The sequence below is a fragment of the Oryctolagus cuniculus genome, chromosome 9, assembly GCF_051225735.1.
Source record: "Oryctolagus cuniculus isolate XC-2025 breed Fujian yellow rabbit chromosome 9, ASM5122573v1, whole genome shotgun sequence".
Taxonomy (NCBI): domain Eukaryota; kingdom Metazoa; phylum Chordata; class Mammalia; order Lagomorpha; family Leporidae; genus Oryctolagus; species Oryctolagus cuniculus.
Window position 1 is genome coordinate 34,281,610 of NC_142875.1, and position 24,700 is coordinate 34,306,309.

General features: G+C 39.9%; 1 pseudogene; it reads right to left on the reverse strand.

Moving 5' to 3' along the window:
* Window positions 1-988: 988 nt before the first annotated feature.
* Window positions 989-1,553, reverse strand: LOC100344568 (chromobox protein homolog 1 pseudogene; annotated as a pseudogene).
* Window positions 1,554-24,700: the final 23,147 nt, after the last annotated feature.

A 24,700-nucleotide genomic window follows, 5' to 3' on the forward strand; every position in this document is an offset into this window, starting at 1 on the left:
TCTCACTCCTGGGAATTTACCCAAACCAAAAGAAATCAGCATATGAAAGAGTTTTCTGTACCCCCATGTTCAATGAGCACAATTCACGATAGCTAAGATATGGAATCAACCCAGATGTCCATCAACTGATGACTGGATATAGAAATTATGGTATATATACACTATGGAGCAGACTCAGATGTAGGAAAAAAAAAAGAATGAAATTCTATCTTTTGCAAAAGATGATCACAACTCTAGAAACCATTTTGCTTAGTGAAAGAAACCAGTCCCCAAAAGACAGATATGATACGTTTTCCCCATCAGAGGTAATGAATAGAGTACCTGAAGTATAACGTATAGAAGGGGAATAGATATTTTGATAATGATGCTTTATAGCCCTTGTCTTTCTTCATACTATTTGCCAAACTCTTTTACTCAGGGTAGCATTAAATATATGAGCATTAAGTGTAGTAAAAAAGAGCATTCTAAAAATTAAGAGCAGGAATATGAGAAGGAGGGGAGGAAGGATTGTAATGTGGGTGGGAGGGAGAGTGGGGGAAGTGCCACTGTGTTCCTATAATTGTATAAGAGAAATATATGAAACTTGTATAACTTAAATAAAATATATATCAAAGAAAGTTTCAAAAATGCAGAGTTAACACTATTGGGAAGAAGGCTGTAGTTATAGAGATGCTGTTTGAAGACCTGTAGTATTTTTTGTTCCCTCACACACTCAATTCTGCAAGTTTTGGCATTCATAGAAGGCCCTTGGTTTCTCTCAGCAAAGCACAAAATGGGCTGCCTTGAAACATTTATCCCCCTTCCCCTCTACTGGAATGGGTGTGCCAACTACACAACTTGGAACAACTTAAAGCTTTGTTGCAGAACATAGAAACTATACTGACTCTTCAAAGGGCATCTTCACAAGCCACCTCTATGGTGTCAAGGCAGGTAGAACTTCTTCCCTCCCCACTTGAAACCCACAGTCATATGTGACACGAACTGGGACTCAGGAGAGTAAATTCTTGTCATCTTTTTTGTCATCATCTTCCGAGGGGTAGAGTGCCAACTCAGCCTTTTCTTATAGAAGGACTGACTACCTGTGGGCACTTAACATTGGCTTCCTTGGCAGGGATCAGGTCAGCCTCTTCAGAGTTTCTCCATTTCATCAGGAACAAGAGTTTTCCACTCAAGTCTGTAGCTCCAATAATCCGTTCTGGTTCCAAACCCCAGACAAAGCCTTATGGCTTTTCTGATTCTTCCTTCTTCTTTGGTTTTTATCTCCTCTCCCTTACCTTCAGAATAAGAATCACCTTTGTGTTTGCCTCTGTCTGACTTATCCATCTCATGTGCTGTTTGCCATGACTACAGAAACTCAGCAATGAGTTCAGGGCAATTCAGATACTCTTCTGGTTCCCACGTATTGCCTTCCTCTGAGAACTCTTTCCACTTTAGGAAGTACTCCACTTTGCCTGTACAACTCGATGGCCAAGAACTTTTTCCACCACATATTTCTCTTCCTCTTCTCCCAGCGTCTTCTCTACTTTCTTCTTGTTTTGTTTTTTTCCCCCCATAGTGTCCGCAGCTTTATGGTGTAAAGGGTGGTGCTGCAAAGCAGTGCCTAAGAGCTTGAGAAGAACTGGGATCTCCCTATTGGCATAACACAATGGGCCAGCTTGGGGTAATGACAGCCAGAAAGTGATAAGCTGGGTAGCCACAGTCGAGCCCCTAACTGAGGTAGTGCACTGCAAGCTCCAGAACGAATTATTCTAAACTAAAACATTTTAATGTTTTGATACTTAAAATTATTTTCAATAAATTTTCTATTGACTCAGGTGTGAATAATTTGCTTGTCAGTTATGTCCCCTTATTTTTCATTGGTTTAAAGAACAATATCTACAAATACACACTTTTAATTTATTTGATAATCACAAGATTAACACTTCACTATACAAAGAATTTAACAAGTAGTAAGTAGAAAAATCACTGTTCCTCAAGAGTATAGATACGAGCTATATCAATAAAAGAAATATAAGAAATGAAAGAGGAGGGAAGCTGGGAGAGAGGGAGGGTGTGGTGGGAAGAATCATTATGCCCTTAAAACAGTATTCATGAGGGGTTCCAACAGGCAGAATAGTGACAGGGAAGTCTGATTTAGACTAAGTGAAATTAATATAAAAAATGGAGAAAGTACACTCTTAGGGTAAAGCTGCTGGGGAAACTGCCACGGGAGATCCAGTGAAAGCAGAAGAAATGGCCCAGACCTGTGTAGAAAGTGCAGACATGCAGCAAGGTACAAGGAAACAACAAAGGAACCAGCAGCTTGGATCCGGGGAAGAAGGACCTGCCCTGGCAAACCAGGTGAGATTGGACTGCATGGGCCTTCACTGAGGTTGATACAGTGGGAGGGAGAGCTTAGTGAACTGCACCATTTCTAGTATGGCCCAGATGCCTCAGGACAGCAGGGTGACTGCTCACTTAGAGGGTGGGGGAAAGTGATATATATATATCTCTCTCTCCCTTTCTCCCCCTTCAACAGCAACCTGAAGTCAGCTGTGAGAAGGCTGGCGCCATGTTTGGACACAGGCAGGTAGCAGTTGCTCCAGTTCATGTTCAGGTATCTAGCAATTATTGGGGTCCCCCTCCACCCAGTTGGTGGAGCAACCATAGTAGTTCAAGAGAAACTGATGTGGACGGTCTCCAATCGCCAACTGTACCCACCAACCAATGGGAAGGAAGGAGGAGCCATCTCTATGGAAGGGAAGTGCTGCCTGCAGGACTCTCCTACATGCCCAGCAAAATTGTAAAGTAAGTGAGGTTGCAGCTGGTAGGTATTGTGCATGCCTGTGATCCAGAGATATTACCTGAGAGAAAAACCCACATTTCCCACTGACAGTGAATCTGCTTGGGACGACCAGACTCAATCCAGCAGGCTGGAACACACACAGACAGTGGCTCTGGGAACACCTCGGTCTCCCTGTGGACAAGGTGGGCTAGTAGGGCAGAGTGGCCCCACTTAGACTCCTTGACCCTGTGAGCCCTGGGAGCTGAGACTGAGAAAACACTGTAACTGAGAGGAGGCAGAGTGTAGCTGGGTTCTGGGCAATCACAGAGTGCTGCTGCACACTCTCAGAGCTCCTTGAGTGCCTAGAGCAGTTCATAGCAAAGGGGACCATGCTCATTTGTGCATGGGGGCTAGCACCTGGGCATTCCTCAGCTTGGAGAAGGGATGATCTCACCAACAGAGGTGACCATTTCTCTCCATCCAGCTAAGGACATCTAACATGCCCAACTTGAATGTTCCCCTGGATACTTGCACCATCCTAGAGCATTAACCAGAGCTCCCTAGCCATACCCATCACACACTTCTTGATATTCACTGAAAGTGTAGACATTCCACTAAGCCACAGAGGCATAGCTCAAAGATAAAGCAATTACAGAAAAAAAATCTTTCTACAAATGCATAAAAATAAATGCAGAAATTCAAGAAACAAGAATAAGGAAGACACTATGACTCACCCAAAGGAACACAACAACATTTCAATATTAGAATGTGAAGATGAAGAGATTGAGGAAATGTTGGAGATGGAATTCAAAAAATTAATCAAAGGATTACTCAGAAGTTAATCCATGAACTAAAGAAAACCATATATGATATGAATGAAATTTTTCCCATGAAAATAAGATTTTAAAGAGAAATCAAAATGAAATACTATAAAGGAAGAATTCAATAGATCAAATAAAAATGCAGTGGAAAGCTTTAACAAGAGTTGGTAGGCAGAATAAAGAATAGCCAACCTAGAAAACAAATCTCGAGAAATATTACAGTCACAGGCTGGCGCCATGGCTCACTAGGCTAATCTTCCGCCTGTGGTGCTGGCACCCCAGGTTCTAGTCCCAGTTGAGGCACCAGATTCTGTCCCAGCTGCTCCTATTCCAGTCCAGCTCTCTGCTGTGGCCCGGGAGTGCAGTGGAGGATGGCCCAGGTCCTTGGGCCCTGCACCCACATGGGAAACCAGGAGGAAGCACCTGGCTCCTGGCTTCAGATCAGTGTAGCACGTTGGCCATAGCAGCCATTTGGAGGGTGAACCAATGGAAAAGGAAGACCTTTCTCTTTTTCTCTCACTGTCTAACTCTGCCTGTCAAGAAAAAAAAAAGAAAAGAAAGAAAAGAAAAGATTACAGTCACACCAAAGAAAACAAGAAAAAATTAGAAAACTTTAAAACACTGTTGGAGATATATGGGATACAGTCAAATGACTCAACGTAAGAGACTTAAGAGTGCCTGAAGGTTTGGAAAGAGAGATGGGACTAAAAGGCCTACTTAGTGAAATAATTACAGAAAATTTCCCTAACTTGGAGAAAGAAAGGTCTGGGGCCAGCGCTGTAGCATAGTGAGTGAAGCAACTGCCTGCAGTGCTGGCATCCCATATTGGTGCTAGTTTGTATCCTGGCCGCGCCACTTCTCATCCAGCTCTCTGCTATGGCCAAGGAAAGCAGTAGAAGGTGATCCAAGCCATTGGGCCCCTGCACCCACGTGGGAAACCTGGAAGAAGCTCCTGGCTCCTGGCTTTGGATCAGAGCAGCTCCAGACATTACAGCCAATTGGGGAGTGAACCACTGGATGGAAGACCTCTCTCCTCACCCCCCTCCTCTCTGCCTCTCCTCTCTATGTGTAACTCTTTCAAATAAATAAATAAATCTTTAAAAAAAGAAATATTTTTCAAAGTAAAGGAAGCACATAAAACTCCTAACAGATATGACCCAAAAAGATGTTCACCATGACACAATGTAGTCAAACTCACCACATTAAAACAAAAAGAAAAGATGCTAAAATGTGCGCAAGAGAAACACCAGATTATTCTCAGAGGATCTCCAATTAAACTCATAGCTGACTTTTCATTAGAAACTCGATGGGTAGAAGACAATGGCAAGATATAGTCCAAATCTTAAGAGAAAATAACTCAACTCAGAATACTGTACTCTTCAAAGTTCTCATTTATGAATGAAGGTGAAATAAACACCTTCCATAACAAACAGAAATTGAAAGAATTTGTCACTGTCTAGCCTTACAAAAGATGCTAAAGGCTAAAGAATGTACTACACACAGAAACACAGAAAGAAAGCCATCCTCACCAAAGGATGTGAAGACAGAAAATCTCCCAGTGAAAATACAAAAGAAATCCAAAGAAAATGATAGGAATTGTCACAGAAAAATTGCATTGGAGAAACCCTGCAAGATATAGGTACTGGCAAAGACTTCTTGGAAAAGACTCCAGAAGCACAGGCAGTCAAACCAAAATCAACTATTGGGATTGCATCAAATTGAGAAATTTCTGTACTGCAAAAGATACAGTCAGGAAAGTGAAGAGACAACCGACAGAATGGGAAAAAATATTTGCAAACTACGCAACAGATAAAGGGTTGATAACCAGAATCTACAAAGAAATCAAGAAACTCCACAAAAACAAAACCAACAACCCACTTAAGAGATGGGCCAAGGACTTCAATAAACATTTTTCAAAAGAGAAAATCTAAAGGGCCAACAGACACATGAAAAAATGTTCAAGATCACTAGCAATCAGGGAAATGCAAATCAAAACCACAATGAGGTTTCACCTCAATCCGGTTAGGATGGCTCACATTCAGAAATCTACCAACAATAGATGCCAGAGAGGATGTGGGGAAAAAGGGACACAAACCCACTGTTGGTGGGAATGCAAACTGGTTAAGCCACTATGGAAGTCAGTCTGGAGATTCCTCAGAAACCTGAATATAACCCTACCATACAACCCAGCCATCCCACTTCTTGGAATTTACCCAAAGGAAATGAAATTGGCAAACAAACAAGCAGTCTGCACATTAATGCTTATTGCAGCTCAATTCACAATAGCTAAGACCTGGAACCAACCCAAATGCCCATCAACAGTAGACTGGATAAAGAAATTATGGGACATGTACTCTATAGAATGCTATACAGCAGTCAAAAACAATGAAACCCGGTCATTTGCAACAAGATGGAGGAATTTGGAAAACATTATGCTGAGTGAATTAAGCCAGTCCCAAAGGGACAAATATCATATGTTCTCCCTGATCGGTGACAACTAACTGAGCACCAAAGGGGAAACCTGTTGAAGTGAAATGGACACTATGAGAAACAGTGACTTGATCAGCTCTTGTCCTGACAGTTGATGTACAATGTTATACTTTATCCATTTTAGTATTTTTTGTTCTAGTACTATTGGTTGAACTCTGTAATTAACACACAATTATTCTTAGGTGTTTAAATTTTAACTGGAAAGTGATCCCTGTTAAATATAAGAGTGGGAATAAGAGAGGGAGGAGATGTACCATTTGGGATATGCTCAATCGGACTTGCCCCAAGTGGTGGAGTTAGAATCGTGTCAGGGGATTCCAATACAATCCCATCAAGGTGGCATGTACCAATGCCATCTCACTAGTCCAAGTGATCAACTTCAGTTCACAATTCATCACACTGATAGGTCTAAGAGTCAAAGGGATCACACAAACAAGACTAGTGTCTGCTAATACTAACTGATAGAATAAAAAAGGGAGAGAACAGGAAGCGGGAACACAAGCAGACTCATAGAATGGCAGATGTCCTAAATAGCACTCTGGCCTCAGAATCAGCCCTTAAGCCATTTGGATCTGGCTGATGAGCCCATGAGAGTATTTTAGGCATGGAAAGCCAAGACACCATGGGAAAAAAAAGAAGACCTAAATGAAAGATCTCTGTGAGTGAGATCCCAGTGGAAAGAACAGGGCCATCAAAGAAGGAGGTACCTTTCTCTGAAGGGAGGAGAGATTTCTTAAAAAAAAAAAAAGAACATACACAAGGCTACAAAGATGGGGATCAGCTTGTTACTGGACTGAGTTGCTTCCTTCTGTGTGATTACTTCAGATGGTAGTGAAGTGATTAGAGATCATAATGCCATTACTATTAAATCTTGCCAGAGATGATGAAATAATTTAAGATGCCACATCTCACACTGCCAGGCCCTTCATGGGTGGTGGGAGAATGAGCAAACAAAAACAAGCAAATATCTCTCCCCAAGTCCCAATGTGAACAGGTATGTATATGCATGTGTACGTGAGTGATGACTCTCGGCCAGGAGACCACAAGATTGTGCACGCAGTAGTGGAAAACCAAGCTCATATTTCCAAAACAAAGACACACTGGGCAGCAGCAGGAGGCCTGACAGAGAAGCAGCACTGCTTTTGAAACTGGAGGCACATGTGCTAAGGCTCCCCTCTGCAGAAGGATGGTTCTGGCAAGAGATGACGGTGTGGGAAGTAAACCTTTGTGAAAGTCACATAATCGATGGACGAGCACCTCTTTGCCTGTGGATATGAGCATCTGCAAGGAATGGAAGCCCCAAACCAAAGAAAGGAGTATGCAGAATATTTTAGGCTCTGTAGCCCAATTGTGTTTCAGTTTCTGCTCTATTCTCTGTCATTAAAATAGAAGAATTTTATGATTACACGCTGATTTTAGACAGAGACAATTATCGTTATCTCTGTGCTCAGCTAGATATGTAACTGACATGCTTTTTGTTAACTATATCTTTTTTTTTTTTCAGAGAATAAGACAGTTAAAGGAAACCTCAAAGGAATTAATCTAATCAAAAAGCTCTTAAGTTTACAGGTAAGGACATCGGTATCAAGAAAGTTAAAGAAAAAAATTTGTTTAAGATTATGAGGCTATTTGGGTACAGAACTGGGACTAGGGAGAAGCATTTCTCTAGCTCCTTATCTGTACTCCAAAATTTTGTTTCCATACTTCTTTATTAAGATATCTCTTCATATATATGCTTCATTAAAATTTCAGAGCTGCTTGCTGTCACCAGTATGATACTCTGTGCTGCTAGGTTTTTTTTTTTTTTATTTAGAAGTAATGATGCCCCTCCTTTCAGGTCCTAACAATGCCAAGCACTTAGTATATAACATTTAAAAGACCAAAGAAAGGATCTTACACTGATAATCCTTGAAGACATCTGATTGAGACGAAGTCTACTTGCCACAAGTGATGCAAACAGCTTTAAGTTGGCCTAGGCAGAAGGTGGATGGACAGAGAACTTTCAGGGCTGTGGGTATAGACTTTAGATTGATTGTTCAATCAGAAACTTGGTTACAACACTGTCGCCACAAAGGTATATAAAATATTTATTATTCCATGCTATGTTCTTTCTGAAAGTTACAAAAAAAGTGGCCTGTTACAAGGCTCAGAGCCTACAGGTGACAATGGCCACGGAAGAAGCCGGACTCTGTTTAAAAATGAAGCTGAAACTCAGAGCAGGCATTGCAGGTTTGCATATGAAATCAGAGCAACACTATAAGGAAATATGTAGCCCAAGGTTATGAGACATCAGTGATTCATTTATCAAGAAAAAGAGGAAAAAAGGAAATATCTTATTGAGCATTATCGGTCTCAAATTTTGCAATAGATTTATGACTTTATTTTAGCAAAGAGGGTAATAACAGTGTCATTTTTGATGCTATATTTTATATGTGTAAGTATGCCTACAGTTAATAGAATTCATCGGGCAGTAGGTTTGGTCACTATTTAAAACGTGGGTCAGAGGGGCATTAATTCTATTCAAAGTGTCCATCTGTTGCTGCCCAACTTGCACCGGGGTTGCATAGCAACCCATAGTACTGCATGGGTATGGTTGGCCTCCCTCTGATGCTTTTGTCTGCCCTCTGAGAGAGTTGCCCTTGATGGAGAAACAGTAGGTGTTCTTTTATTTATATATTTATTTATTTTTTTGGCTGGAGCTTGGCCTGGTGAGTGGGGGCTCATTATAGCCTGCTGAGCGAGATAGCATTGTAAGGCAATATCTGACATATGAATGTAATTTATCTTCCTGGCATGGTTCTCAGTCCCAAACTGATTCCCAAATTCCTAGGAACTGTGGAAGTATAGCAGTTAAAAAGAAAATACCAGGACCTTTTACTTTTATGCGTAGGAAACAATACACAGTGGAGCAGGCAGAGAGAAGGTACTGGAAGTTTGAACGATTTTTGTGGCACTTAGCCAAAGTTAGACTGTTTGATTTCAGTGTCTTTCTGAACATCTGACTAACTTGACATACCATGAAATATGTTAAATAAAAGATTTCTCAGGAATTCAGACATTCTTAAAGATTCCTTTGCAACATTTACCAATACTAATCACCTGAATGTCCTTGGCTCTAACTACAGTTTTTCAGCTTTTCAGTAAAATTTGCAGTGAATTTAAGTATCTGTAATCTTACATAAAATAGGCATTTGTGTGGTTTACTTTATTTCTAGGGTCAGTGATGGTATTGTGGTGGACCAAAGAGATCCTTGTCTGCTTCCTGGGCTTCACAAACATGACTGTGATTCACTAATAAATAAGATTCCTATCAGATCACTGCCATTCAAAACTGTTAATAAAGTGCCCTTGATGAAAACAAATATTTTAATAGAACTGAAAACATCTTATTTTTAGCAAAACTCTTATATCAGATTAAGTAGAATGTAATCAATATATCAGAATAATTTCTGTTAATCAATTGTTATAATTTAGCTGTTTATATGTTATTCATGGCACAGTTTCAAAATCCTTTCTTTTTATCTTTGGTGAATCTATTTATCTAAATTCCGAACACTTCTAACACCTACTTTTTTTTTTTTCAGTTAACAACCTTTAAATTGGCTTTCAGTAAATACCTGTTTGCCAAGGGCAGGCACCTTTGATAACACTTTCTCAGTGTTTTAGAGATGGAGGATGTAGGTACTATGAATAATATTCTCTACTTTAACTGTTATTAAAACTCAAGTTTGGGGATGCTGAGAATTTCAATGGCACTGTATCTATAAGATGAGAATCTCCTATCTTCCTATGCACTAGAGAAATCACAAAGGCCCTAGAGAGAAATGGACCTCAGATATGGGGTTGCTCATAATCAATGTCATTTTAATTCCACTATATCTTCTCTGCCTTTGGTAAGGTGACCCGGTAATTTATTCTCTAATGAAAGAGACCAACCAGATGAAAACCAGAGCAATTGATTCAAATAATAACATTTTGGAAAATGGAACATAATGTCACACTAAAACAGGGGAGAAGCCAGGACATACTTGCACACATAGCCACAAAAAAAAAAAAAAATCACAAGTAGATGTAGAAACTAGAAGGTAGGGGAATAAAATGTTCAATGTTCTGTCACCAAAAGTCTGATATTTGAATTCAGCAGTCTGGATTCAAATACTGGCTCTGTCATTAGTCATCTTTGTGACCTTGGCAAAATCATTTAGTCTTCTCAGAGACTCAATTTTTTCACCTGAAAAATCTAAGTATCGTACCTACTTCTCAGCTGTGAAAATTAAATAAAACATATAATTTATGGTTTTTAGAATGAGGTCTCATAGTAGTAATTATTCAATGAATAACATTTTTCAAAGTATTTTCCTATGTCTAACAGAACCATACACACAGAGAGATACAATAACACAGAGTGAACCCTTTGGGTGGCTTTACTAGATGGATCCTTTTCTTGATATCCTTATTTTTAATTTTTTTAAATGCAGTGAGAAAGAGAGAGAAAGTGGGGGGGAGAGAGAGAGAGAGAGCTAGGAAAAGGAGATACCTTCCATCTGCTGGTTCACTCCCCAAATGCCTGCAACATTTAGGGCTGAATCAGCCCAAAGCCTAAAGCCAGGAATTCTATTCTGATCCCTAACACGAGTGACAGGAACCCAACTGCTTCAGCCATCAGCTGCTGCCTCCCAGGGTGCATTAGCAGGAAGCCTTCAGCATTTTTAATGGGTCTTTGAGACACGTGAAAAAATTTTTTTTCTGGTGTGGATAGTTCTGCTTAAAAGTACCAGTTGGCTGTAATCATTCAAAATAATATCACAATGTATATAAAATTTTTAAAAAAGAAGAATTGAGAAAGGCATTTTCCTAGGGCCGGCACTGTGGCGCAGTGGGTTAATGCCCTGGCCTGAAGCGCCAGCATTTCATATGGGCGCCAGTTCTATCCTGGCAGATCCTCTTCCAATCCAGCTCTCTGCTATGGCCTGGGAAAGCAGTAGAGGATGACCCAAGTCCTTGGGCCCCTGCACCCACGTGGGAGACCCAGAAGAAGCTCCTGGCTCCTGGCTTCGGACGGGCGCAGCTCCAGCCGTTGCGGCCATCTGGGGAGTGAAAGAGTGGATGGAAGACCTTTCTGTCTCTGTCTCTACCTCTCTGTGCAACTCTGTCTTTCAAATAAATAAAATAAATCTTTTAAAAAAAGAGAAAGGCATTTTCCTTATAACCCAGAGTAATTTTTCTGTTACTTAAAGACTTTCAGATGCATGTTACTTACTTTCAAAGTGAAAATACTAACGTCTTGGTATTAGATTGTTGTATTAAATAAAAATGCACTAAAGCAAATACATGAAATTCTTCATGAAATGGTAACAGTAGTAATGATAAATGGTTGTGATAGAACTTCCTAAAATATATCAGTTTATACCAACTTCTGACTTTCTTTATAATTTTCTCACATTTGTTTGCAGAATAACCTCAAAAAATTTCCTCCCAGAAAAACCTACTCAATAAAACATTGCAGTATAAAAAACACAATATTATAAAATGAAACCGGAAGTATCCTGTATTTAATTTCTTCTCCTATTAACAGAACTGCAATTTAGTCATTAGGGTGCAGTAGTTAACAAATTCACTATTTTAGAATATTTCAAGAGACCAAATGATAGCATGATATGCATAATTTAAGAGATAAATTCATGAAGTAATTATTTTGAGGAAAATTTAATTTATAAAAATATTTCAAAATTTATTTTAGTGGTTATATTTAAAATAACTCATGTATTATGAAAGATCTCTGAGTGAGATCCCAGCGGAAAGAACAGGGCATCAAAGAAGGAGGTACCTTTCTCTGAAGGGAAGAGTGAACCTCCATTTTGACTATGACCTCGTCTAAATAAGGTCGGAGTTGGCGAACTCAAAAGGCTTCCATAGCCTTGGCAACTCATGACAAGAGCCTCGGGTGATTATTGATGCCATAAGCAAGAGTGTCAATTGTTAAGTCAACAACAGGAGTCACTGTGCACTTACTCCTCATGTAGGATTCTGTCCTTAATGTGTTGTACTATGTGAATTAGTGGTATAACTAGTAATCAAACAGTACTTTACACTTTGTATTTCTGTGTGGGTGAAAACTGTTGAAATATTTACTTAATAAATACTAAATTGATCTTCTGTATATAAAGATAATTGAAAATGAATTTTGATGTGAATGGGATGGGAGAGGGAGCGGGAGATGGGAGGGTTGCTGGTGGGAGGGAATTTATGCGGGGGAAAAAGCCACTGCAATCCAAAAGCTGTACTTTGGGAATTTATATTTATTAAATAAAAGTTAAAAAAATAACTCATTTATTTAAAAAATTTCAAATCTGGGGGCCAGCATTGTGTCTTAGTGGGTTAAGCTGCTACCTACAACTCTGGCATACCTTATGGGCATGCCATGGTTCATTTCCCAGCTGCTCCCCTTCCTATCCAGCTCCCTGCTGATGTGCCTGGGAAAGCAGCAGAGGATGGCCAAGTCCTTGGGCCCCTGCACCTATGAGAGAGACCCAGAAGAAGCTCCTGGCTCTTGGCTTGGGAGCAATCTGGGGAGTGAACCAGCAGATAGAAGACCTCTTTCTGTGTCTCGCCTTCTCCCTCTCTGTAACTCTGCCTTTCTTTTTCTTTTTTTTTAAGATTGATTTATTTATTTGAAAGTCAGAGTTACAGAGAGGAGAGGCAGAGAGAGATCAAGAGGTCTTCCATCTGCTGGTTCACTCTCCAGTTAGCCACAATGGCTGGAACTGCACCAATCCAAAGCTAGGAGCAAGGAGCTTTCTTCTGGGTCTCCCACATTGGTTCAGGGCCCAAGGACTTGGCCCATTCTCTGTTGCTTTCTCAGGTGCATTAGCAGGGAGCTTCATAGGAAGTAGAGCAGCAAGGACATGAACCAGTACCCATAAGGGAATCCGACACTGCAGGTGGAGGCTTTATCTGCTATCTACAGCGCCAGCCCCAACTCTGCCTTTCAAAACAAATTTATTTTAAAAAGTACTTTCTCAGTGGCCCTGCAAATGAGGACACAGGCAGATGAGAAGGATAACAAACAAAAGTATTTTTTTTTAATTTCCAAATTTTAGTTTAATTAAAAATGTAGTCAAAAACTTGAAAAATATTTTTGTCCCACAAAATATGATTATGTACTATGTGCTGCTAGATATATTTTGTAGACCATAGATTCAGATATTTAAAATTAAAAATTTCTGTTTAGGAAGCAATTTCAAGATGACAGACTAGGGAAGGGCACCGTGGCTCACTTGGCTATTCCTCCGTCTGCAGCACCGGCACCCTGGGTTCTAGTCCTGGTTGGGGTACCAGATTCTGTCTCGGTTGCTCCTCTTCCAGTCCAGCTCTCTGCTGTGGCCCAGGAGTGCAGTGGAGGATGGCCCAGGTCCTTGGGTCCTGCACCCACATGGGAGACCAGGAGGAAGTACCTGGCTCCTGGCTTCGGATTGGTGCAGTGCGCCAGCCGTAGCGGCCATTTTGGGGGTGAACCAACAGAAGGAAGACCTTTCTCTCTGTCTCTCTCTCTCTCTCTCACTATCTAACTCTGCCTGTCGAAAAAAAAAAAAGAATAGGGAAGGGCATCCTGCTATAGGTCAGGGATAAATAGTAAAGAAAAAATAAGGAGAAAATACATTCTCAAGAGTGAGAGAGGAAAGCACAGTCAAAACTTTATAAAAGGAAGAGGAACGCTGTAGATTGGTGTGTGGAAGGTGTGTGTGTACAGCACAAACAGACACAACACATGACCCCAGCAGCTGAGAGCCAGTGAAGGTACCAGCTTTGGTGAGTGAAGTGAGATCAGACTGCAGAAGTCCATGCCACTGGTGATATAAGTGGAGGGAGATCTTGGCATGAGTCTGGCCTAGAGCCCTAAGTAGGAAAGCGTACCTGCTAACCCATGAAAAAAAGGGGGTCATGTTTCTCTCTCCCCGTCCCCCTGCCCTGTACAGTGCCTGGAAACCAGTAGAGAAAGGGTGGGTGAAATTGTAGACAGAAGCAGCAGCTGCAGAAGCTGTGGTGTACACGTCCAGCAACTGGGCAGGACAAGATGCAGCAGCAGCAACTCAGATGTGAACACCCAGCAATTGATGGGGAGAAGACAACATTGTGAATTAAGTAGGGGCTGCAGACAGCAGCTCTTGTGCACAAGAGTAGATCCACTGATTCTACCAGAGGGGAAAAAGTCCATCCACATTCCCCAGTGACTTTGAGTCTGCTGGGAGGATTGACAGGGGGCTAGATACCCATATGCAATGACGAGGTGTCCACAGCCTGTCGACATATCACAGGCTCAGGGGCTCTAATCGCTTAGGCAAAACCACCACAGGCACCTGATTCTGGGAACAGCTCTGCCTCTCTGTGTACAGAAGAAGCTAGCAGTGCAGAGAAGATCCTCTGCAGCTCATGACTGTGGAAGCCTTGTGTGCTAAGACTATGGCAAATTTGTGACTACAGGAGAGGGCACAGTGTGTAGCATAGCTGGGTCTCTAGGCAATCAATTTGAGTGGGTCCATATGCTCAGAGCTCCCTGACTCCTAGGGTAGGTCATTGAAACAGGATCCCTGCTCACACTGAGGACTGCACAGATCCTTTGTGTTATTCATGCAGGGCAGAAGAGCATTGTACACACTGTGGGCTAATATCTGGGTACTGATCACCTTGGAGGAGAGGTGGTGAAGATGTGATTACTCCAACAGAGGGTATCACACACTCTTCTATGCCAAAAAGAAGAGCTATACCACACCCAACTTGGGTATGAACCTGAATACTCAGCCCACCATGGAGCACTGTCCAGAGCTCCCTGGCCACACCTCCACCAAGAGGAGACACTCCACCAAGCCACAGAGGCATACCCATAGCTCAAAGATAAAAGCCATTAGAGGAAAAAACCAACAAGTATTTCCACAAATGCCTAAAAATAAATGTAGAAATTCAAAAAATAAGAATAAGGAGATAATATGATCTCTCCAAAGGAACACAACAACACTTCAATATTAGAATGTGAAGATGAAGAGATTGATGAAATGCTGAAATGGAATTCAAAGCTTAATAATAGGATTACTCAAAAGCAATGAGAAGCAAATTCATATATTAAAGAAATTAATATATGATATGAATGAATTTTTTTATGAAATTGAGATTTGAAGAGAGATCAAAATGAAATACTAGAGAGGAAGGATTAAATAGATTAAATAAAATAATGCAGTGGAAAACCTTAACAATAGAGTTCATGAGGCATTAGAAAGAATATCAGAGCCAAAAGACAAATCTTTAGAAATTTTTCAATCAGACAAAGAAGAAGGGGAAGAAGGAGGAGGAGGAGGAGGAAGAGCAAGAGAAGAAGGAGGAGGAGAAAATTAGAAAACTAGTATTAGAAATTTATAGAATATTTGGGTCCCAGGAGTTCCTGAATGTGTTGAAAGAGAGAATGGAATAGAAGGCTTATTCAGTGAAATACTGAGAGAAAACTCCATTAATTTGCAGAAAGAAAGAGATATCCAAGTGCATGAGGCACATGGAACTCCTAAAAGATATGAACAGAAAAGATCTTCACCATCACTACATATTGTAGTCAAACTTCTCAAAGTAAAACATAAAGAAAAGATTCAAAAATGTGCATGAGAGAAACATCAGATTACTTTCAGAGGAGACCCAATTAGACTCAGAGCTGACTTCACATCAGAAATCACACAAGCTACAAGAAAATAGTGAGACATAGTCCAAGTCTTAAAAGGAAAAAAGACTGTCAATCCAGAATATTGTACCCTGAAAAGCTCTCATTTATGAATGAAACTTTAAAAAAAACCTTCCATTTCAAACAGAAATTGAAAGAATTTCTAACCACTCATCCAGCATTACAAAATATGCTTATGGATGTGTTACACATAGAAACCAGAAAAATAATCACCATTATGAAAGGATGTAGAGGCAGGAAATCTCCCAGTAAAAGTACAAAGAAATTCAAAACAAACAATAAGAATATTTATGGAAAAATGCCAGAGCCAAGTCTTTACTTATCAATAGTAACCTTGAATGTAAATGCCTAAACTCTGCAATTAGAAGATACAGACTGGCTGAACGGATTAAAAAACAAAAACCATCTATTTGCTACCTAAAATAAACACACCTCACCAACAAAAATACACATAATTGAAAGACAAAGAATGGAAAAAGATATTTCATGCTACCAGAAAGCAAAAAAGAAGAGGTGTAGTCATCCTGATATCATAAGAAATAGACTTTAACACAAAAACTGTTAGAAAAAGAAGGGAATTATGTAATGATTAGGAAATAATTCAACAGAAAGATGCAAAAAATAAATGTCTATATGCCCAATGAAATGTTAATGGATCTAAAGAGAGACATAGACTCCAACAGTAATGGGAGTCTTCATCACCCCACTTTGATCAAAGGGCAGATCAATTAGACAGAAAATCTAAAAAAGAAACTACAGAGCTAATCCAAACTTTGGAACAAATAGATCTAACTAGTATCCATAGAACCTTCCATCCCACAGTTGCAGAATACACATTCTTTTCATCAATGCATGGGGTGGATAGACCATATGGTAAGCCATAAAGAAAAGTCTCAACAAATTAAAAAAATGAAATCATAGCATGCATCTTTACTGAACACATTGGAAGCTGGAAATTAACAACTCAAGAATCTCAAGGACATATTCAAACACAAGAAGACTAACAACATGCTCCTGAATGAACAGTAAGTCATAGGAAAAATTCAAGAGAAGCCCCAATATTTCTAGAAATGAATGAAGAAGACAATACCTCATATCCAAATTTATGATATACAGCAAACCAGAGTAAAGAGGGAAATTTATAGCAACTGGGGACTACATCAAGAAATTGGAAAGGCGCCAAATAAATGAGCTATCAATGCCTCAAGGACCTAGAAAACAACAGACCAAACTCAATATTAATGAGAAGAAAGAAACAATTAAATGTACAAAAGAAATCAATAACATTGAAACAAAAAATGCAAAAGATCAGTGAAATGAAGAGATTTTTTTTAAATAAACAAACTTGATAAACCAGTGGTCCAACTAACCAAAAAAGAGGGAGAAAAACAAAATCAATAGAATGAGATTAAAAAGGAAATGTAACAATAGATACCAGAGAAATAAAAATAATTATCAGGACTTACAATGAATAGCTCTATGCCAAAATTGGAATATCTAGAAGAAATGGATATATACCTATATAAATATCATCTACCAAAATTAATTCATGAAGACATAGAAAACAGACTAATACAAAAACCTAAATAACCAAGATGGAGATTAAATCAGGAATAAACACCCTCCCAACAAAGAAAAGCTCAGGTTGGCCGGCGCTGTGGCTCAATAGGCTAATCCTCTGCCTGTGGCTCTGGCACACAAAGTTCTAGTCCCGGTCGGGGCTCCGGATTCTTTCCAGGTTGCCCCTCTTCCAGGTCAGCTCTCTGCTATGGCCCAGGAGTGCAGTGGAGGATGGCCCAGGTTTTTGGGCCCTGCACCCCACGGGAGACCAGGAGAAGCACCTGGCTCCTGCCTTCGGATCAGCGTGGTGCACCAGCCGCAGCACGCCGGCCACGGCAGCCATTGGAGGGTGAACCAATGGCAAAGGAAGACCTTTCTCTCTGTCTCTCTCTGTCCACTCTGCCTGCCAAAAAAAAAAAAAAAAAAAAAGAACTAATGTGTTTGGTGCATTAACCAAACATATTATCACTGCAATGACAGGATAACTCAATTATCTCAGTATTCTGTTTATCTATTTCTCTCAATTTGAAATTTATGTATGTGAGATGGAGACATCCTTCCTCAGCATTGCAAAGAAAACCTCAAACTTGATTTCAACTGAGCATGATTTTCTCATTAACTACTTTACGTGATCTCCATAAAAGAAACAGTATTCTACCAGAAAACTTGTTTAACTGAACCCAAATGATATCTTATTAAGGGCCTGAGTTGGTGAAAGACAGTAATAATTTAATTATTGTAATGACTCTTCTTGTTTATAACATTTAGTAACAGCTTAGTATATGCAGACACAAAGCTAAGAGAAATGACATATTTCTTCAATTAAAACTCTTACATCTTAGGTTATTATCTTTGATTACACATCATCTATATGTGCATAAGGAATCAAGTAACTTGACTAAGATCTTAAAATTAAAATTACATACAGTTGTGATTTTAATCCATTCAGTCCAGTTCCATAATTCTAGTTTCTAAACTTTCACTCTAACACTTTTAGACTAAGGCCAGTTTTTGGAAGACTTGTGAATTCTATGGTTGGTCTTATTAATAGCCTGTGACATATATATTATTTGATAAAAACAATAGTCATAATCAACTTAAGATTCAGCTAACAGGATTCTTCCTAAGAAGTACCTAGGCATTTGTTCGGAAGGTTTATATATTCTCAAATAAATTTTGTTATCCACAGGGCAGGTTTTTGTTTCATTAATTACTGAGAGCAGGTGAATCATTTAACAGAAGCCTGGGCTGTTTTATGTAGTGACATGAGAAAGACCCAAGTAAAAAATTCAAATCAATGCCATTTAAACTTCAGAGAATGCAATAATGGTACAGGAGTACAGGGGTGTGCTGCATGGCAAGTGCACAGGATGTATGTATATAATGTCTCCTTTTCCTCTTGCTGCTTTTGATGTTCTTTTTTCCTTATCACTGCTTTTCAGCAATTATACTAAAATGTGCCTTGGTATGATCTTTGTTTCCTGATTGTTGTTTGTGGAGCTTTTAACTCTGAATATATCAAACTCAGGTAAAGACACAGAGGGCTCTTCTAAGAATTTTTGGATTTCTTTCTCTCACAAACACACATACTCTTCCCTGTTTTTAAATTATAGCTTCTTTGACTTCCTGAAAAGCCCACCTATCTCTTCATCTAAATAACATTACTAAGCTATTTGTTATGTTATGAAGATGTCTTTGGGGACTAAGCTGGGTGATTACTTCCCTCATCTACATAATATGTCCAGGTAAGAATCAAGAAGCACAGTTAGAAATATATATGGAGAATGCTAGATAGGAAAAATTTATAGTATGCATAGGAGAGAATCTATTGGCATTGGCATGTATCTGTACTCAGGATTCAGTGTTTTAATATGTTATGTCATCTATTAGCATGACTTTCAAATTTGGACATCATCTGGCTTACTGTAAATTAAGTGAAGATAAAGGGTTCAAGAACTCAAGGTTCAAAGAGGTGAAAATTTCCATGAAAATTGACTGTATAATTTCGGCACATTCTCACTCAGAATTATCCCTAATGGTAGAGCAAGAAACGTGCCAGGGGATTCCAATTCAATCCCATCAAGGTGGTATGTACCAATGCCATCTTACTAGTCAAAGTGATCAGTTTAAGTTCATAATTGATCATAATGATAGGATTAAGTGTCAAAGTGCCTCTTTGAGAAACATTATGATTCCTGTTCTCTGTAGATACAGTCTAATATGGTGGAGATAATGGGATTCTGGAGTTGCAGAGGCCATGACGTAGGGGTTAAAATTCAGAAGTAAGACTTCTAAAATGGTTAAATAGAGATACCCAATCTCCTCCAAAGGGAAGAACAAAAACCAGAAATGAATTAGTGCATCTTGAGGCAAATGCCCTTGAAGAACGTCAGAACTCAGGAGGGAAGAAAGGAAAACCTAATAGTGCTTCTGCTAAGAAATACTCATTTAAAAATTATTTTAATCTTGAAAATAGCATATATTTGTTTATGTAATTCAGCCTGTTTAATCAGAAGGTAACTAAGAGGTTTCTGTGAGTCACACTGTTGTGTAAGCTTCTATGGCAGTCAGAGTTCGTGACTCAGATGTGACAGTAGGAGGGATGTTAGCAATGGGTAAGAGGCTGTGTGGAGTCTGGTGAGTCACAGTAAGAAAGTCACAATGCAAACTCCTCATGTTTCTAGGGTAACACGTCCTCTGAATCTGAGAAATTTTCACTGACAAACAGCTCTTCTTGTAATACTGAATGTCTGACCTGAGGAGTAGGAAAAATAGGACTTGACATGCAACTGGGTAAAATTCATCTTCTCTTCCTGTGCACACTGTCTGCATACAGCTGTTGGTGTGGTTGCTGAGAAGATAGTACTATGAGGCTAGATGCTCAGTCACACTTGATATTTTCAAAATACCCACAGGAAGCTGGCATTGTGGCTTAGCGGGTTAAGCTACCCTCTGTGACTCCAGCATCCCAGTTCATGTCCTGGCTGCTCCATTTCTGATTCGGCTCCCCATTAATGGCCTGGAAAGCAGTGGAAGATGTCCTCTGCTCTCCACATGGGAGACCTGGATGAAGGTCCTTGCTTTGGCCATGGCATTGAGGCCATTTGAGGGGGTGAAACAGAGTATGGAAGACCTTCTTCTCTGTAAATCTTTCAAAGAAATAAATAAATCTGGAAGAAAGGAAGGGAGAGAGGAAGGAAGGGAGAGAGGAAAGAAAGAAGTCAGGTCTGCCTTGCTTCAGCCCTGTTTCTTTTTTTTTAATTTTTGACAAGCAAAGTTAGACAGTGTGTGAGAGAGAGAGAGAGACAGAGAGAAAGGTCTTCCTTTTTCCGTTGGTTCACCCCGCAAATGGTTGCTACGGCCGGCACACCGCGCTGTTCCGAAGCCAGGAGCCAGGTGCTTCCTCCTGGTCTCCCATGCAGGTGCAGGGCCCAAGGACCTGGGCAATCCTCCACTGCACTCCCTGGCCACCGCAGAGAGCGGGACTGGAAGAGAAGAAACTGGGACAGAATCTGGCGCCCTGACTGGGACTAAAACCCCGGATGCTGGCGCTACAGGCGGAGGATTAGCCTAGTGAGCTGCGGTGCCGGCAGCCCTGTTTCTTCCCTTTTCCCTCACACCTGCTTTTTGTGTTAGCATTTTCTAGCAATGGAACAGCAGTTTCTATATACTGGGAGAAACAATTAAGACAACTGTCTTGCTAAAGACTGCTCAGTGGTTAAATCTATTGTTTCAGCCTTGAATACCTTCTGGTGATTTTTTTAGCACTCCTTGCCATACAGTTTCTTTATGCACTAAGGATCTCTAATTGCGTTTGCTACCCTACATAAAACATGTTGCATATGCATAGACTTTGAAGTGTTCATACTTATTCACGAATACCATATTTCATTCCCACTGGTCACTATTCTGTAGCGACCAGCTCAGGTACCACTGATATATGTGATCCTCTCCCTTTCGGTAAGTGATAGCAGGAGCAGCACACTACCACTTGCCTTGGAAGAGATTGCCTAAGCATGATCTGGACAACTGAGGCACTCAAAACTTCACCAGTATAGCAGGACCTCTTCATCACATTGGTCTCACATGCTGTGATCCACATGTGTCATCCTGGGGTCCCTAGGATAAATGGAGACCCATTAGGAGACAATACAAGGAATAGTAGACGACCTATTAGAAGATATAAAGGATATTTTGAAGCTATGTTAGATATCGGCAAACTGGAATATAGACCAACATAAGGTAAACCTAGACTGTCCCTCAGTTTTGGGTAAGAAGATAAAGAATTCACTAGAAAAGAAAAGAGATGCCAGAACAGGTGTTGCACTTTGGGATGAAAGAAGGAGAAAGTCAAAGAGCGTGAATCTTATAAACCACATGGGTGCTGCCGATACAGCTCAAGCTATTAACATCTGTCTCAAGGGGTCATTGAATTTAGAGTAAACTTCACCTTTTACCTGGGGTGAAATAAACTGAGTCATCCTTTAGTTCAAGTATGTTTCAGTGCTGTATATTTTGTACATGCTTTGTGAGGCACTTAGGATATAAAGAGGAATCACACAGGGTCTCTCCTGTTCAGAGAGCTTACAGTCTCAGAGGAGATGCAGACCAGCTCTACTGGTAATAATTGGATGCTATAAGTGCTGCGAGAAGCATGCCCAGGGAGCTATGGGAGAACTGAGAGTAGGGTCTGGTCCAGTATTAGTGGACACTTGCTCTCTAAGAAACAGCAAGACAGGAGCACTATGCTGATAAAGACTTTGTACCACGTAGGGCCAAAAACAAATAATGTCTACTTCTCAGTAGCATATGTGATCTCAGCATATTATGCTGCAAAGAACTGCCAGATTTTGCATAAAAGTGGGCCCATTAATTCCATTTTTCAGTTGCCTTCCTCTCTAACAGCATTTATTCTCTTTCCTGCTTTTTACTAACTCAGTAAAGACTTCTGGATTGATGGAGTTGTTTCTATTCCCTATTCACCTTTGGTTTTCATGTATTTGGTTCATTCTTTCTAGCATTTGAAAAAATAGTCCTTTCTCATTCTGTAAAGGAGGTATCCCTTCCATTGATATTTTATGTTAACCAACATTTAGTTTCATGTTCAACATTTGAGATTCTGAAACCGCTTGGTTTTAAATTTCATCACTCTTTTCAGAAAACATCTTCCTCCTTATCTCCCGTTAATTCTGTATGTTTGAAAGGTCTTTATTTCACCTTCCTTCACAAATGAGAGAATTTCTACCTATGGATTCTGCTGTTCTATTCAGTATGCAAGAGAGAAAGAGAAAGAAATACCTGTATGCACCTGGAATATGCCGGTTTTCTTTCTTTTCCCTATAGGAGTGAGCTCACAGTTATTAAGACTTTAGACCTCTTTGAATGTTGCTTGATGTTGAATGAGGTTGTTTACTCTACAGTTCTTGAGGTTCATACATCTAAAACTGAAGAGTTCACATAGCTGGAGAACTGAATGCAGTTATAGTCTGAGCCCAGAGTACATTTGGGTAGAAGGAGTTTATGTCAACCAGTGCAGGTAGCTATAAGCACGTGTGTGCTGAAGACAGATGAGCAAATTTGCCTTCCTGCTTCCTGCTGAACATAGAGCCTCTTTTGTCTGAGGTTGTCTTCCAGCAAACAAAGAAGCCACTTGGCCACATATAGCTCACGTTTTATTTATTTAGTTCCCCCCTGTAGTGTTTTCAGACCAAGCTGCCCCACAAGAAGGAATCACGTCTCCTGATTAGCAAGGCCAGACTGTTGCTTGGGAAGTTTCCTTGTGACCCCTGTAACAGATTAATTGTCTGCCGTAAGGAAGTCTCTTAACCTTGTGGTATTTCCCTTTATACTCTCCAAATGGAGGATAATAATGCTGGAAAAGAAAAATGTCTTGATACCTACAAATAAGAAGCATCCTTTCAATGTCTTTGTACATATGGGCTTCCTGTTACAATAACAGTGCAATTTTGTCCAATTTAAAATAATTCATGAGAATTTGAGAACACTGCTCTCTGGATAATAAAACAATTTTGCAAGGTATCACTATTTTGTCAAAATATTTGCTTTTATCTGAAAAATTTGTGATAGAAAACATTTTAACTTTTATTACTATTTTGAAGCAATCTTAAAAGTAATTGAAAATATGACCCTACCATTAGCACCAGGTTGATAATGCACACATGCTATTTTTAAAATGGGAGATAAGTGTGAAATTCATAGCAATAGTTCATATCAGAAAAATATAAATGATCAATAATGCTTTAAAATGGAAGTGCTTAAAATTTGATCTGTGACTATGTCTTATAGAAGATCAAGAATAAGTGCCAAAAACCACAAAGAAAAGAACCAAACGAGCGATCCAAGTAATCGAAGGGTATGGTATTTAAAAATGCTGGTTGCAACACCTTTAATAAAAAGCAATCATAGAGAACTATATAGTTTACAAATAAAGCTCATGCTATGTGGCTTTCACAATGGAAGATGCTGAGCAGAAGTAGCATTTTGAAAGCTGAAGAAGAGCTGTAGAAACACCACAGAGTACAATGCTGCCAGAATGATGATTTCATTTACATGAAATGAAAATTTATTAATCCAAATTTAAATATTATAATCCTTCAAATCATAAAGCATTAGGAAACTTTTGTTAATCAGAAAAAGCCATTTCACTTTAAAAAACCACAGAGGCCGGCTATGGTGTAGTAGGCTAAGCCTCCAACTGTGACACAAGCAGCCATTATGGAGCCAGTTTGAGTCCCAGCTGCTCCAATTCTGATCTAGCTTCCTGATAATGGCCTGTGAAAGCAGTGGACGATGGCCCAACTGCTTGGCCCCCTGCAGCCAAGTGGAAAACCCGGAAGAAGCTCTTGACTCCTGGCTCCTGGCTTTGCATCAGCCCAGCTCCAGGCATTGGGGGGTGAACCAGTGAATGGAATACCTCTCCCTCTCTCTGTAATTCTTCCTCTCAAATAAATAAATTAAAAAAACTATAATAGCATATTAAATTTTAAAAATTATTTATTTATTTAATTGAGAGGAGAAACAGAGTGTGTGTGTGTGTGTGTACACTCCCATCAGCTAATTCACTGCCCAAATGCCTGCAAGACCCAAAGCTGGGCGGGGGATGAAATCAGGAACCAGGAACTCAATTCTGTTTTCTCACAATGGTGTTCATCCAGCAGTGTTGCCCTTCAGGGTTTGCATTAGCAGGAATCTGGAGTCATGAGCCAAAGCTAGGAATCAAACTCAGGTAAGTCAATGTGGCAGATGTCCTATTGACCAAACTAAATGCCCAGTTTCTCTATGGTACTTTTTTGGTAAGATATTATATAAGACAACACACTGTCA